Genomic DNA, 10,592 nt, shown 5'->3' with positions numbered 1-10,592 from the left:
CAATGCGTGGATGAGACAATGGTGTAGGGAAGAGGGGCTTAGATTTATTAGGAACTGGGGACACTTTTGGGGTAGGGGGAGCCTATACAGGAATGATGGGCTCCACCTAAATCAAGGTGGATCCAGACTGCTGGCATTAAACATTAAAAAGGTCATAGAGCAGTTTTTAAACTAAGAGGTGGGGGAAAGCCGATTGGTGCGGGGGAGCACCTGGATCGGACGGAGACTTCTCTTACACGAGGCTCCATAGATAGGGATTCCCTAGAAGTTAGTCAGATAGGGAACGTGGGAAATAATATATGGGCAAGATCAGATGAGAAACAATCGTGCATAAAAAAATCCAACGCGTCTGTGAAAGGCGGACATATAAATAGTGGTAGTTTTCTAACATGCTTTTACACTAATGCTAGGAGTCTGTCTAATAAGATGGGTGAACTGGAGTACCTCATATCAAAGGAGGAAGTTGACATAATAGGCATCTCAGAAACATGGTGGAATGAGGAAAATCAGTGGGACACTATCATACCGGGATATAAATTATATCGGAAAGACAGAACAGGTCATGCGGGTGGCGGAGTGGTACTATATGTGAAGGATAATATAGAATCAAATGAAGTAAAAATCCTAAAGGAATCAAAATGTTCCATAGAATCATTATGGATAACAATTCATTCCTCTAATATGAATATGGCATTAGGAATATATTACCGACCACCTAACCAGGACAGTGATAGTGATGCTGAAATGATAAGGGAGATTAGAGAGGCTATCAAAATAAAAAACACAGTAATAATAGGAGATTTCAATTATCCCCATATTGATTGGGTGCATGTCACCTCAGGACGGGATTCAGAGATTAAATTTCTTGATGCCTTAAATGACTGCTTCTTGGAGCAGCTAGTACAGGAACCCACAAGGGGAGAGTCGATTCTCGATCTAGTCTTGACTGGAACGCAGGATCTGGTCCAAGAGGTAACTGTTACCGGACCGCTTGGAAATAGTGACCACAATATAATAACTTTTAATATTCCTGTGTTGGGAAGAACACCGCAGCGGTCAAACACTCTGGCATTTAATTTCAAAAAGGGGAATTACACTAAAATGAGGAAGCTAGTTAAACAGAAACTAAAAGGTAGAGTAATTAAACTAAAATCCCTGGAAGCTGCATGGAAACTGTTTAAAGACACCATACTAGAGGCCCAACTTAAATGTATACCCCAAATAAAAAAACACAGTAAGAGACCTAACAAAGAACCACCATGGCTAAACAGCCATGTTAAAAAGGCAGTGAGAGAGAAAAGGGCAGCTTTTAAAAAGTGGAAGTCAAATCCTAGTGAGGAAAATAGAAAGGAACATAAACACTCCCAAATTAAGTGTCATAATGTAGTAAGAAAAGCCAAAAAAGAGTTTGAGGAACAGCTAGCCAAAAATTCAAAAAACGATAGTAAAATGTTTTTTAAATACATTAGAAGCAGGAAGCCTGCTAAAAAAGCAGTGGGGCCCTTGGATGATAAAGATATAAAAGGAGCGATCAAGGAAGACAGTGCCATTGCGGAGCGATTAAATGATTTCTTTGCTTCAGTCTTCACGGCTGAAGATGTTACAGAGGTTCCTAAATCTGAGCCAGCCTTTTTAGGTGACAAATCTGAGGAACTCACTCAGATTGAAGTGACATTAGAGGAGGTTTTGGAATTAATTGATAAGCTGAATAGTAACAAGTCTCCAGGACCAGACGGCATTCACCCAAGGGTTCTGAAAGAACTCAAATGTGAAATTGCGGAGTTATTAACAGTGGTTTGTAACCTATCCTTTAAATCCACTTCGGTACCAAATGACTGGAAGACGGCCAATATAACACCAATATTTAAAAAAGGCTCTAGAGGAGATCCTGGCAATTATAGACTGATAATTTTAACATCAGTACCAGGCAAATTAGTAGAAACACTAGTAAAGGGTAAAATTGCAAGGCACATAGAAGAGCACGAATTGTTGGGCAAAAGTCAGCATGGTTTCTGCAGAGGGAAGTCGTGTCTAACTAATCTATTAGAATTCTTTGAAGGGGTTAATAAACATGCGGACAAGGGGCACCCAGTGGACATAATATACCTAGATTTCCAGAAAGCCTTTGACACGGTCCCACACCAAAGGCTTTTATGTAAATTAGGTGGTCATGGGATAGGAGGAAAGGTCCTTTCATGGATCGGGAATTGGTTAAAAGACAGAAAACAAAGGGTGGGAATAAATGGTAAATTTTCACAATGGAGGAGGGTAACTAGTGGTGTTCCCCAGGGGTCAGTCCTGGGACCGATCCTGTTCAACTTGTTCATCAATGATCTAGAAAATGAGGTAAGCAGTGAGGTGGCAAAGTTTGCAGATGACACCAAGTTGTTCAGGACAGTCAAAAGCAAAAGGGATTGTGAAGAACTACAAAAAGATCTCAGCAAACTGAGTGATTGGGCAGCAAAATGGCAAATGAAATTTAATGTGGGTAAGTGTAAGGTAATGCATGTTGGAAAAAATAACCCAAATTACACGTACAACATGATGGGGTCAAATTTAGCTACGACAGATCAGGAAAGGGATCTTGGAGTTATAGTGGATAGTTCTCTGAAGACATCCACGCAGTGTGCAGCGGCAGTTAGTAAGGCAAATAGGATGTCAGGAATTATTAAAAAAGGGATCGATAATAAGACAAAAGATATCATACTTCCCCTATATAAAACTATGGTACGCCCACATCTCGAGTACTGCTTGCAGATGTGGTCTCCTCACCTCAAAAAAGATATATTGGCATTAGAAAAGGTTCAGAAAAGGGCGACTAAGATGATTAGGGGCTTGGAACGGGTCCCATATGGGGAGAGGCTAGAGAGACTGGGACTTTTCAGTTTGGAAAAAAGGCGATTGAGGGGCGATATGATAGAGGTATATAAAATCATGAATGGTGTGGAGAAAGTGAATATAGAAAAATTATTTACCTTTTCCCATAATACAAGAACTAGGGGACACCAAATGAAATTGATGGGTAGTAGGTTCAAAACTAATAAAAGGAAATTTTTCTTCACACAGCGCACAGTCAACCTGTGGAACTCCTTGCCCGAGGAGGCTGTGAAGGCCAGGACTCTATTAGGGTTTAAAAAAGAGCTTGATAAATTTTTGCAGGTTAGGTCCATAAATGGCTATTAGCCAGGGGTAAAGTATGGTGCCCTAGCCTTCAGAACAAGGGCAGGAGATGGATGGCAGGAGATAAATCACTTGATCATTGTCTTCTGTTCTCCTTCTCTGGGGCACCTGGCATTGGCCACCGTCGGCAGATGGGATGCTGGGCTCGATGGACCTTTGGTCTGACCCAGTATGGCCATTCTTATGTTCTTATGTTCTTATGTAAATATGTGCTGAAAATTCTGCCACCTTCAGAGAGAGAGAGAGAGAGAGAGAGAGAGACTCAGCGACTTGTTAAGCAAAAGCTGTTGTGCGTGCAAAAGAAGGGGTCTTACATAAAGCAAGAGGGACAGGAAATATAATTTGGGATCCAGGAGCACCTTAGGAATGTCAGAGAGAACAAAGAAGGGTGTTTGTGACATTGAGAGGGATCACCAAGAAGTTCCAATCATATTGTGGTTTTGGCTGTTTAGCAAAACAGAACATTTGTGGCTTCTGAAGACTGGCTATAGGACAGCTGCTATGCAAGATTAACATGTTCATTATAGGCAATTCTTGAAACTTTTCTAAAATCAACGCCCATAGGGAGTTTGTCTCAAAAATTCCTTTGACACTGCAGATATTGGGCTGGAACACATGGTGCAAATTTGGTAAATTCAGTCCAAGATTTCCAGGATATGTTTCCCTTTTCATAAAAAGAGTCAGCTTTCTACAATGGTAGATGCTTATCATGCTTTTATGTACAGAAGTTCAGAACAAACAGTGGGGCGGAGCAACACAAAACTCATATCCCTGAAGTCCCCCTGGACTCAGCTTGGGTACTGCAATGGCCTCTTCAAAAGCATTAATAAAAGATTAGCCATTTAGTTCAGTTCTGTGGAGTGAATAGTTTTTGGCTGGACAGTACAATGCACTGAATCAGACTGGTAGACAAGCATTTGTTTGCTGAACAGTGCATGGTTAACTAGTGCTGACTGAGTGCCAACACCAAAAAAATCCTCCTGCTGGAGAAGAGGCATTGGTGTGAATAATCTACGTCTTCCTCTTGGATCACACCAACTTATGTTGATCTGCCTGGTGTTCTCAAGTGAAATGAAGTGTTCCAGTATGCCACATTAACAGAAAAGGTTGTGCCAAATGGAAAAGTCAGACATGTGGGAATATCAGTTTAGTGAGTGCATGTAGTGCAGGGTTCTGAAGAAAGATGGTTTATAAAATCTGATGTAGTTACCAAATTTTTCTAAGCAGGAATTTTGGAAAACTCCATCAAACACATCTTGTACATATGATTCTCAATCTTTCCAACACCAGGAATTCCTCTTTTAATACTGGAATAACTCGTAAAATCCATTTCAAGCTTTTCAGGTCCCCAGGGTACTTCAGACCCACAAAAACTCTGTACAAGCTCCCTGGGGTAGCAGAGGGTAGTATTTAAAGAAACCTTGGCGCTGAAGAACTAATTGATTATTTTGCATAATGATGTTTTCTGAAGACCAAAAAATGTTTAAGTAACCTCGGTTTACCTGATATTGATCCATGAGGGATTTCTCTAATCCCACAGTAAATATCACGTTTATCACGGAACAAATATTTTCCACATCATACTGGGAAGGGAGAAATTCCATTCAATCTAAGAGTGCCATGAAAAAAAAAGTTTGGCCTGTAAACTCCCAGTGGAGTTTCCATATGTTATTTCTGGTGGTTAATGTTGGAAGACAGGAGATAGAATAACGGAGGAGAGTTAGAAAACACGATCAGTCTTAAAATAATTGCGGGGGACGAATTCAGAGAGAAGAAGAGCTCAACATCCGCTATCACAGCCACTGGATTTAATTCATTACCCCTCATGATTACTTTACTGACATGTATCATCACTCAGCTTCTCTGGGCTTCCTGTGCTAAGGGACAAAGTAAAATACAAAATGAGCCGAATATTCAGTAACACTTCAGCTTAATTCTTCCCTGATGTTTGATGATATTATATATACTCAGTACAGCTCATGGTAGAGTTGAATGGGAGAGCCAAGGAGAGAATGTATCTAAAACGTGGTGATTTTCTTGAGCTTCGCTGCAGATCAGGATATGCACTTGCAAGGAATTCATCTCAATCTACGTTTATGGTGCAGTGCATTGGAAGTCCCACTGTCTATCCAGGATGCAAACGTAGGTAGAGCTGGGCTGTAATACAGGGGAATTCTGGGGACGCTGCTGAAAGACTCAAATCATGGTGAATTCCTTAGAGACAGGTCTACTTATAGTCCAAGACCGAGGGCTCTCCACTATGAGGTGCATCAAGCCTGTCAAAAGGGCCCTTCTATTCACCGCTCTGGGTAGCAAGAAGTCACGCAAGCAGCCCCCTTAGATATTGTATCTTTCCTATGCCACCACCAACAGCACTTCTAAAACAGATGGGAGGTTAGGAAGACCAAGCTCACCATATCACAACAGGCTCTTCTAATGCCAAAGGACCAGCCACATTCCCAGGTTAAGTGAAGACACAGATCTAAGCCAAAAGAGCACACTTTGCCACACTGGTATAATCCAAAATCTAAAGCGCTATCAATAAAAGGAAAGAAAGAAGGAATAAAACTAAAAATAATTAAAGGAATGAAATTGCGCCTACCAAGTGCAAGTCTTTGGTGCGGGATTATAGCAGAGATGGTGCTGTTACTTGTCACTTGTTAACAAGCAAATATCATGTTCCTTTTAGGGTTTTTTTTTTGTGTTCAGTTCCAGTATTAAGAGGATTTTCTACATATCCCTTGAGATTTTTCCTATTCTATCAGAGCACATTCACAGTAGTGTTGTGTAATGTTTGCGATCAGACAGCACTTATTCAAAATCCCTGGTGCAACTATTCTCTATTGCTACACTTAATTTAGAAGCTACTGGGAAGTGTGCCCCCCCCCCCGCTATTGATTATGGCAATACCACTGGAAGTTATCATGTAATGAAAGGATTTGAATATGTTTACTGTGAGTCTGGCCAATGGACGGATCCACCAGTTTGCTTAGGTTGGTATTAATACCTATGATATGAAAAACTGATGAATTATACAGCTGTGTTGTTTTGCATTCTATGGGCACTGTTCTGAAGTTACACCTAGTGATATAATACTAGATTAAATCCATCAGTCTGCATGAAGGCACTTTTCTTTCACACTAGAGTACGTGAGGGGAAGACTCATATTCTCTATAGAAATATCGCTGAACAATTTTTAAAGAAAAGATCAGCAAACACATCATTATGAATATTTGGAATGTATGCATCCCCCAAATAATATCTCAGTTAAAATCTATAGAACTCCATTACAATGGAGTAGAAATGATGCTGCTATAGACAGCAGTGGATTCTTCTTCTGTCCAGGGCTACGTCTACACGTGCCCCAAACTTCGAAATGGCCACGCAAATGGCCATTTTGAAGTTTACCAATGAAGCGCGGAACTGCATATTCAGCGCTTCATTAGCATGCGGGCGGCAGCGGCGCTTCGAAATTGACACTCCTTGCCGCCGCGCAGCGCGTCCCGACGGGGCTCCTTTTCGAAAGGACGCCGCCTACTTCGAAGTCCCCTTATTCCCATGAGCTGGTGGGAATAAGGGAACTTCAAAGTAGGCGGCGTCCTTTCGAAAAGGAGCCCCGTCGGGACGCGCCGCGTGGTGGCAAGAAGCGTCAATTTCGAAGCGCCGCTGCCACCCGTATGCTAATGAAGTGCTGAATATGCATTTCCGCGCTTCATTCGTAAACTTCGAAATGGCCATTTGCGTGGCCATTTCGAAGTTTGGGGCACATGTAGACACGGCCCAGGGGAACTCCAGCTGGCATAAAACTTATGTAGTCTGCTCTGCACCATCCTGTCTAGAGTACACTGCTGTGCCGCAATCACTAGCTTTGAAGCTGCTTCTTTGTGGTTCTTTACTAGTTCTTTACTATGGTGAACTGATCATGTGGACTGGTATGTCCTGGATGTATCTTCTAGATTTAATATTAACAAATAGGGAGACTCTGGTTGAAAATTTGAAAGTGCAAGGCAGCTTGGGAGAAAGTAACCATATAATCACAGAGGTCATAATTCTAAGGGAAGGTAAAAGAAAGAACAGCAAAATGCAGATGATGGTTTTCAGGAAGACAGATTTTGGTAAACTCAGAGAACTAGTAGGTAAGGTCCCAAGTGTAGAAAAATCCTCTTCTGAGGTGATTTATATGTCCCTGTCCACGAGCCGTGGTGTCTGTGTGGTTGCCCTGCATCCTGACCAAACAGCCCTTAAGCTAAGCATTTAAAATTTATAATCTGCTTTACCAGCAGTGGTGACATATTTCCCTCATGAACCACATCAAAATTAGATAAATTGAAAAATATATTTACTGTTAAAATGGTGTTTAGATACACAAAATGGCCGCTGGAAAATGACAGTTAAAGAATGACAGTTGCAATTAATATTCGGCGGGCCATAAATATGTATGAAGTTATGGTTTGAAAGGTTTCAAACTGATTGGTTAATTTAGAATCCTTATACATATGTAGTAGTCAAATGCCCCTTTGATACATTGTGGCACTGAGGAGGACCTAGCAGGCAGAAGTTGTCAAACAGGTCCACCCAGGCAGCATATATTCAGGAGAGCAGCCCTGCTTGGGGCATTCTGGACCAGACCTCGGAGGAGAGCAGAAGAAGAAGAAAGAAGACTACAGAGAAGGACTGAGCTAAGAGCTGGACTGAGCCTGTAGCCGAACATCGCTGGCGGAAGAGCCGAAGCTGACCTGCGTGTCAGTCATCGCTCGCTAGCCGCCGTGGGCCGACGAAGAACAGAAGAGTTCCAGCCAGAAGACCAGAAGAGCTCCAGCCTATACAGAGCAAAAATCATTAGTAAGGCTCCGGTTCTTTTATCCGGAGGGTTTGCCCGGCAGACCGCACCGCCCAAACAACGGTGCCCTGCACGGGGAAACCGCAGCAGCGACCCTGCCCTTCCAGTCACCGACCTTAGCTCGGGCCGGTGTCTGAAATATCACGGTCGTTCCTGAAAAAACACAGGAGGTTTTGTTAACCAAGCCGGTTTTCCTCCTGGTTCTCTTTTTCTTCCTTCCTCCTTTACTATCTGACCTGACGCGGCTGCCGTACAAGCGCGCCGTGAGGGTCATAACTTCCTAGCTCGAAGAGAACTACAGGCCCAGCGCCTGGATTACAGAGCAGGAATAAGGAGGTATTTGCGGTCTGGGTTTAAAGTCAATATAAGTAATTAGGTGAGCAGTTAATGTTTTTATATAGTTTTGTAACAGAGAGTGGATTGGGACTTCCCCAAGTCCATGATCTACGTCTTATATTTTGTACCCCTTGTCTCTTTGTAAAGGCACAGGAGGCCAATGCTATTGGTCTAGCCTAAAACTATTACATGCACACAGAAGAATAGTTAGGCAAACTGCTTTATAATTATAATCCAGAGCTATAAGCTCCCCCCTATTTAGGAGGGTAGAGCGGTCAGGGATAACCCTATAAAGGGAAAACCCTGGTGTTCTTAGTAACCCTTTAAGGGTAATGAAGGTCTGCAATAAAGGGCTAGCATAACAAGGTGGTCGAAATAGGCAGTACCTTTTTGAGGGGATAACCTTTAACTAGGAAAACCCCACTATTTAACTAAGGGGATAACCTCTCAGAAGGAAACCCCACATATACTGGGCTCTCCCCTGCTTGGCCAGCAGGGCAACCCACTTAACTAGAGAATTGACCTAGCTTAGCGCAGGCAAATTCTTATTCTAAGTAAGATCTGCTCCCCGCGGTAGTCGGCCAAGGGTTGAGCGACCTGGTGAACCTCAGGAAGATCCAGGAATAAATAAATACAATATTCAGCTCTGAAGTTAATCTTTCCATTTTACAGCACGCATCGAAGGCTGCACGGCCCGGCCCGGAAGCGCAGTAAGTAGCTGAAGGGTTAGATAGCAGTGCTGTTATAGCAGTTACCTATTGTTTAAGGCTATAAGCCAATTAGTATTCAAATCCTGTGCTTATTTCAGAAAAACAAGGGTCCACATATCTTGTGCTACTTAGCTTACCATAATCCATACTTTTGTGTTATAAAGTAAACCCTTTCTCCCTGTTTGAACCTGACACCTTGTCTGTATTTCTTCCTTGGGTAAACACACCGCAGCAGCGCAGTTCACACACCCTGAAACCCCGTTGTGACTAGACCCACCGTAGACGGCGAGCAGGGTCGCGGGGTAAAATCCTGGGAGCATTGGAAAGGACTTAGTTTTAGTCCAGTCCATTGCTCTGGTGTGACTGACTTAGCCTAATCAATATTCAAATTTATTCTTACGTCACTCACATCCTCGATACCAAGAAGCAAGACTAATAGCAAAAACAAGTGAAGAGAGTTGGCAGTTTATCAAAGGGCCATTATTAAGGGCCCAAAAGTAGGCTATTCCTCTGTGTAGCAATGACAGAAAGTATGGCAAAAGAGCGCCTTGACTTAACCAGCAGATCTTGCACGATCTCAAAAACATAAAGGAGTCAAATAAAAAGTTGAAGCTAAGACAAATTACAAAGGATGAATATATGCAAACAGGACAAGTATGTAGGGTCAAGATTAGAAAGGCAAATGCCCAAAATGAGCTCAAACTAGTTAGAGACATAAAGGGCAAGAGGAAGCCATTCTGTAAATATGATAGGAGGAAGACGAAGGACAGGGTAGGCCCACTGCTCAGTGAGAAGGAAGAAACAATATCAGGAGACTTGGAAACAGAAGAGGTATTTAATGACTTCTTTGTTTCTGTCTTCCCCAAGAAGTCTTATGATGATTGAATGCCAAACATATGGAATGCTCGTGGGAACAGGCTAGGTTTTGAACAGTGATTCTCTACCAGAGGTACATGCACACTGGGGAATGCTCAGAGCTCTTTCGGAGAGGGCATTAACTCAGTGTTTTCAACTTTTTATGGATAAAAATATTAGACTTGTTATGGATTCATGAAGGGCAAGGCAAGCCTGACAGATCTGATTAGCTTCCATTATAAGCTAACTGGCTCTGTGGACATGGGAAAGTCAAGGGATCTGATCTACTTAAACTTCAGCAAAGTTTTTGATACAGTCTCCTACAATATTCTTGCACACAGGTTAAGGAAATAAGAGCTAGATAAATGGGCTGTAAGGTGGTTAGAAAGCTGGCAAGATGGTCATGCCCAATGAGTAGTGATCAATGGCTCATCTACAAAAGAGGAAAAAGAACAACCCAGGAAATAACAGTCCAGTCAGTTCAACTTCTGTGCAAGGAAAGATAATGGAACAAGTAATTAAGGAGTTCATCTGCAAACATCTTGAAGAAAATAATTGGCCTTTTGCATACAGAAGTTTTGTAGCCACTGCTGATTGTCTCATAGCTGCAAAATGATGTAGTTCCACCAGCATGAGCTGGTTTAACAGCTCCAGAATGAGTGCTCCAGATT

This window comes from Carettochelys insculpta, chromosome 9 (genome assembly GCF_033958435.1).
Source record: "Carettochelys insculpta isolate YL-2023 chromosome 9, ASM3395843v1, whole genome shotgun sequence".
NCBI lineage: Eukaryota > Metazoa > Chordata > Testudines > Carettochelyidae > Carettochelys > Carettochelys insculpta.
Note: the sequence above shows the minus strand (reverse complement) of the source record.